This window comes from Hydra viridissima, unplaced genomic scaffold (assembly GCF_058129835.1).
Source record: "Hydra viridissima isolate aposymbiotic clone 2 unplaced genomic scaffold, HvirCarnegie_v1 scaffold_7, whole genome shotgun sequence".
Taxonomy (NCBI): Eukaryota; Metazoa; Cnidaria; class Hydrozoa; order Anthoathecata; family Hydridae; genus Hydra; species Hydra viridissima.
This window is the reverse complement of record NW_028324306.1, coordinates 710,481-717,417: the sequence shown is the minus strand read 5'-3', so window position 1 is coordinate 717,417 and position 6,937 is coordinate 710,481. Positions and strand designations below refer to the sequence as shown.

Sequence of the window (6,937 nt, the reverse complement as noted above, 5' to 3'; positions counted from 1 at the left end):
CAAAATTCCGCTAAAGCGATGTCAGGACTTGGTTAACTCGATGCCAAGACGTAGTGTAGCCGTCATTGCCAATAAAGGTCACGCTACAAAATACTAATATGTTAAGAAATAACTAATACTTATTGTAAAATGTTTAAAACAATTGATCTCATAATATTTCCTTATTTTAAAGTACACATTAAAGTTATGGTGCTATTATTTTTTTCGCGTTTTATTTGATTTTTTTTTGAATTTTTGTCTAATAAATGAATACTATATATTAAAACTTGTTTATTTTGTTTTTTATAAAAATTATAAGCCATTTTACTTTTAAATATGTATTTAAAAGATTTTCAAACTATCAAAAATAGTTAAAAATTCTAATTTCAACCAATTTTTAGTGGTAGTGCTATTTTATTTTTCGCAGCTGTACATCACAGAGGAACAGAAAATAATTCCACGACAGAGTATATAATTCCGTTCCAGGATCAAATATACCATAACAGAAGAATGTGGTCAATGCATATTAAAATTTTAATTTTTCACTGGCGCGGCATTTTAGATTAAAATAGATCTCAAACAAAAATCCCTTCTATTCTTGCGCCTTTTGATCCAGATGCTATTGGGTTGTAAATCTTTATATCACAGCCATTTTAATCATAATGTGATTCTGAAAGTTGACTAGAACTTTATTACCAGAATTTTATCAATTACATTACTAACACAAAATCAAAAAGAATTTTATTATATTGCAGTATGTTTTTCTATCACTCGCATCTGTGACATTTTTAAAATGTCACAAATGCAATTACTATGCATATATTATGTTGTAATGTATTATTGCTGTAGTATAAATGAACTTCTTTTATTCATGAGATTTCATTTTTTCAATTTTATTGGCCTCCTTTTGATTGTAAAAAAGTAGGTCACCTTAATTTTGCACGTTTTTTTACACGTGTTATTACAATATAAAATGATTTTATATTGTAATAACACTTTTTTTTTTTAAAGAAATTTGTTTATACATGGCCTTACTTTATTTATACGGCCGGATATTTTGCATTTTGAAAAAAAAAATAGAAGGCCAGTTTTTTCGTAAGGCGTTTTTAAAGGAGCAGCTGGAGTTTCAAAGAATATGGTTAACAAATGTTGTATTGTGAATTGTCGTTCAAATTATGATGGTGAAGTTTCTACAGTAGTATTTTCGTTTCCAAAAAATGAAGAGTTGAAAAAAAATTGGATTAAATTTGTAAATAGAAAAGATTGGACACCTACTAATTCTTCCGTAATATGCATCAAACATTTTGAAAAAAAATATTATAAGAAAGGTAATACGAATCAACGTTTTCGATTAATAAAAAAACTAAAGCCTATTCCAACTATTTTGGATTGCACAAATTTGCCTGAAGAAGGTCCATCACAACTTATAAAATCTTCTAATTCGTTAAGAAAATCACCAACTAAAAGAATTTTTCAGCCAGATCAATATGGACAGTTTTTATTGAGTGATTTGATTAATAACTTTGATGATATTACTGAAAGTCTTGCTCCAGATGGTTTTTCATTCTTGAAGTATATTGATCATGTAATTTTTTTTTAAATTGAGTCATAGTACTTTATCTATTCCTGAAGTTACAGAGTGCATTCGCATAAACAATGAGATGCATGTTAAATAATTTTACAAAGGTTCACCCCTGCCATTGCCTCAGTGGTTTCGTCATGGAAGAGACTGTTGTTTATCTCGTAAAAGTATGCTTTATAATTTTCCTACCTACATTAAATCACAAGCTGAACAATTTTCATCTATATTGACTAAATTACAGCAAATTAAGTATATGAAGAAACCTTTTTTTCAGCCAATATTATAAAGTATTCACTGATGTTACGATTTACTTCTACATAGTCATACCAACTTTTGCGTGAAGAATTGCCTTTACCACCAATATCTTTACTTAAAAAAATAACTATTGGAAATATTGATGTTCTAAGTTGTGCAAAACATTTAAAATTAGAAGGGAAGATATCTCAAGACATTTGCTTGATTTTCGATGAAATGTACTTGCAAAAATGTGAAGAGTATTTTGGTGGAGAGATGATTGGTAGTGATGAGTCTGGAGAATTGTATAATGTAATAGTTTGTTTTATGATAGTTGGCCTGAAACAAAACATTCCATATGTGGTTAAATCATCACCTAAAAAAACAATCAATGCTGAATGGTTGAAAGAAGAAATTTTTGAATGTCTTTGTATTCTTACTGAATGTTAGAGTTATTGTGTGTGACAACCATTCCTCTAATGTTTCTTGTTTTAAAAAAATCCTTTGTGCATTAAATCAACAAGCTGAAGATTTGTTTTTTATTTACAATCTAAAAAGGATTTACCTTTGTTTCGATGTTGTACATCTTATTAAAAAGATCAGAAATAATTTGTTAAATTGTAAAAGATTTTTATTTCCAGATTTTAAGTTTGATGGATTTAAAGATCCTATAATTGTATGTGGTGGAGAAATAAAATGGAGCACCTTCCACAATATTTATGAAAAAGACCTTGCTCTTGATGCTGGTTTGCGTAAAGCACCAAAAATAACAATGAAAGTATTACATCCTGGCAATTTTAAACAAAACGTTTCTTTAGCACTTGCAATTTTTGATGAAACTACTTCTGCAGCAATTCACTCATATTTCCCTGATCTTAAAAGTAGTGCAGATTTTTTGAGATTGTTTTACAAGTGGTGGGTTTTATCAAATTCAAAAAGTCAGTATTCAACGTGTAATATTTTAGGTAATGCAGTTGTTTCTGGAGATAAAAAAACCTGAATTTCTTAGGGAAATGGCACACTGGATTGAAGCTTGGCAATTGCAAAAGGTACCAAACTGTGAGAAGTTTACTTTAAGTGCTCAAACAGCTGCAGCATTAATAAGAACACTTAATTGTCATGCCTCATTGATTGAGGACTTACTTAATGACGGATATAACTTTGTTTTAACTGGGAGGTTTCAAAGTGACCCATTAGAAAGGAGATTTGGACAATATAGACAAATGAGTGGTGGAAGATTTTTGGTTGGTTTAAAAGATGTCACTATTTCTGAAAAAATATTAAAAATCAAATGTATAGTTAAAGAAAGTATTAACTTTGATGATAGTTTGAAAGTACCATTTGAGTCAGAAAATAATCTAACAGATTTGAAAAACTTTCTTCTTGATATTGATACAACTCAGTGTACTCCAGAAATCATGAATCTAGCACCAGAAAGTAGAGAAGTAGGTGCTCATATTGCTGGATATATAGCAAAGAAACTAAAAAAATGCTTTGGTACATGTTGCCAAGAATTTTTATGTTGTGCTAATATTGATGAAAGCAATCCTGATCATACTTATTTAACAATTATTTCTAGGGGTGGTCTCACTATTCCTTCACCATCACTTTTGGATTATGTTTGCACATCATTTGCTATGATTACTACTCTTATAACAAAATAAAGAAATTTAATTTACATGCACGACAAGCTTTAGAATATTTGTTAAATCACTTTTGTGACTCTTTTCAGACTTTTTCTTGTCCCATGCATGAGAAAACTGGGATAAAACTTGCTGGAAGAATTGTTATCAACATTTTTCCTAATAATAAAAGAATTATCTCTACCAGCGAAGTAGCTGTTGATCATGTAAAATCTTTTAAAAAGAGAAAATTTGTAAAAACTCAATAAATTATATATAATACAATCATTTTTTATTTTGATGAAAAAAAAAAAAGATTTAAAGATTTTATATAAATACTCTTGTTTTTTAAATTGTCTGTTTACTTAAATTCTAAGTTTTAAAATAAAGGCTTGTTTTGATATCTTTTTATTTATTTATTTCTTATATAATATGCATTTAGTATCTAAATTTATGAATATTAACTACTTTTGTCGACTTTTTAAATTTAGAAAGTAAAATACATTTGCAAATATTCAAAAAGTCTTAAGTTTTCGAAACATTACGGTTTTGAAAACTGGCCTTCTATTTTTTTTTTCAAAATGCAAAATATCCGGCCGTATAAATAAAGTAGGCCATGGTTTATAAGAATCTAGTGCTCGAAGCCTAAAACTCTTAAGAAACAATTAGTACTTAGTTACTTTTCGATATTTATTTCGAAATTTATTTTCGATATTTATTTCGAAATTTATTAAGAGTTCGAGGAATATTTCCTAATTTGTATTCTGTTCAGGGACATATCTGAGAATTATATTAAATTGCATGTTATTGGTGGAATTCAAATAAATTTAGTTGGCTAACTGTAAAAAATTTTATCTTACTTTTCAAATTGTATTTTATCTACTTTTTCTCTCTTTTGATTATCTGAAATTAGAAACTCTTAAGAAACTTTTAGTTCTAGAGTTGTAAAAAAGTGCGCTTAAAATATAAAACTCTTTAGTGCTAGGCGATTTGCTAAGCAACAAATTGAACGGGAAATTCTTGAAGAAATAATAATAGATCCACATAACAACGCTTACAATACAGCTCAAACTATTACTACAAAAGTTTTTTACTAACTACGGTCCTTTCGACCGCTACCTTTTTTGCACTTTAAAAGATGTCATTCAAAACAATAAATATAACCTACTCTATAGTGTCTGTCAGATTTATGAAAAAATTTTCAAAAATGCAACGTTTATTTAATACTAATTTTCAGGATTCAATCTCAAGTGAGTGGTTTTACACTATAAATAATATTTTAATTCAGATTGACATCATTTCCCGTAAATAACGAGATTCTTAATCAGAATGAAAATTTGTCGATAAACGAGTTTCTTGTTTAACGGAATAAACTTTGAAATCTGACAGCCAGATTTGATATTAAAACTTTTTTTTATATAAATTTTTTTTTTTAACACTTTACCAAAATTTAAATTTAAGTTGCAGCAATAATGTAATTAATCCATACATGTATAGTTGGCTATCGCATTTCTAATTGTAGAACCCCCCAGAAAATATGGTAGCTTTCCACCAAGACTGACAAGATCCGTACTCAACGTAATGAATTTGGAAAAATTCTTTTGACCATATTGGGAAACACCTCGAGTTAGATTATAAATTGCAGAGTCGTTCATGTAGCAACGTTAAATGCTAATGGAAAATAAAAGATGAAAACAGCATTTTACATGATATTGAAATAGAAATTATTTAGACAGTTCTGTCTTAGAAGGCTTTCAAGTTACTATTAAAAAGGAGGCACATGTTGTGACTCCTTCGGGATCTCAACCGCCTTTAAGCAAAAGAACCTAGCCTAAAGTAGTGATTAGTCAAGCACATCCATGGCCAAGAAACACATAAGTAAAATTGTTACTTTGGTGAACTTGATTTCCATGAAATTATTCAATGAGACAAAAAGGGAAGATGTATCCAATCCAATATTTGCACAAATAAAATTGTCTCGCTTATCAATATAAACACAAACGTAAATCTGTTACTTTGGTGAATTTGATTACTAAATGGGTTATTAACCAATACTTTTTCTTTAGAAATTTTGAAAGCCATGATTTCCATGAAATTATTCAATGAGACACAAAGGGAAGATATATCCAATCCAATATTTGCACAAACAAAATTGTCTCGCTTATCAATATAAAGATGTATGAAGCAACATCAGACAGATTGAAGAAAATGTTTGACATAGACAAAAAGACTTTGGTGGGATAATCTGCACAACTGACATTTGAACATCAAGAAGCAACATAGCTTTCTAACCTAATTTCCGGCTCCTCAGCTAAAGTAAATCAATAACAAGAATGTTATTAAGAGGATGCAAGCTCTGAAAAAGTTCTATTCCAAAAAGGACAATAAACCGTTAGATAAAGATCATTCTGAGGCTTATGTAATGTAATGTGGGTGATGGATACGAAAACAAACAATTCAACATCTTACAATATTGGTGCAATAAACGTCTGCAGTGGTCTCACGAGCGAAAGAGTATTCTCACATGCAGTCCATATAGCTTCGGAAAGAAAATTAAAAAACATAGAAATGCTCGTGAAAGAGAGCATGAAGGAGTTTATGAACATATTAACTTTTGATTAATGAGTAAATGATATTTTTGTCTGATTTGGCTACAATCCTACTCCAAGAAGCCTCTAGAATGGTATGAACAAAATGGCGTCGAATTGGGATCTAACGAAGCATATACTCCAAGTTGCCCAGAGCAGCGAGTTATTGAAATTTATTGATCAATTATAAAAGGAATCCAAATAAAAAGCAAGAAATTAATATCAGATGAGGAAGATTTTAAGAAAAAGTGGATAGCAGCTTCAAAAAAAGTAACTCAAAGCTAGATCCAGGAGATGATGTCAATTACTCGCAAAAATACTCGGTTTCTATCTAAGCGTCCAATTAAAAATGTAAAAAACGATATACAATAAATAATTTAGTTTGCTTCCTTCTACAAATAAGTTAAAGTAGTTTTCGAGTAATTAACGATTAAAGGGTGTTAAATTTCATTGTGTTCAATCGATAATGTAGTTCTAATTTTAATTTTCAAAAAATGTATCAACTTCTTATATATCTAAATATATCCTCCTCTTTTTGACTTATTTCCAATCTATAAAAGCGGGAAAAACGGGAAAATTTTTGTTTATTGAAAATTTTTGATTTTTTCGAGATCACGTTTTATCGGGTTCCTTCATCGATAAATGATAAACCCGATGTAAACTTTTCGTGAAACTTAAACGATAAAATTTTTCGGGTCATTTTATTAGAGAATTTAATCTAGATCCCAATCTCTAGGATTTTTTATGGGTTTTTCTTTCAAGCTCTTGCTTCAATTTACTTTTGGATATCAGACACTTGGAACCACTGTAACTTAAACAAAGAGTTTTTAAAAGAGCCATGCAAGGTCAAGCAGTGAATTCAATATTTACAGCACTTGATGGATTTAGTTTCAATGCAATTTTAAATAGCTCTTTTATTGAATCTGCATTGA

The 6,937-nt window shown here is 29.3% G+C and overlaps 1 pseudogene; it reads left to right on the top strand.

Annotated features, from left to right (window-relative positions):
• Positions 1–1,019: 1,019 nt before the first annotated feature.
• On the top strand, positions 1,020–3,686 carry LOC149885505 (uncharacterized; annotated as a pseudogene).
• The last annotated feature ends 3,251 nt before the right edge of the window (positions 3,687–6,937 follow it).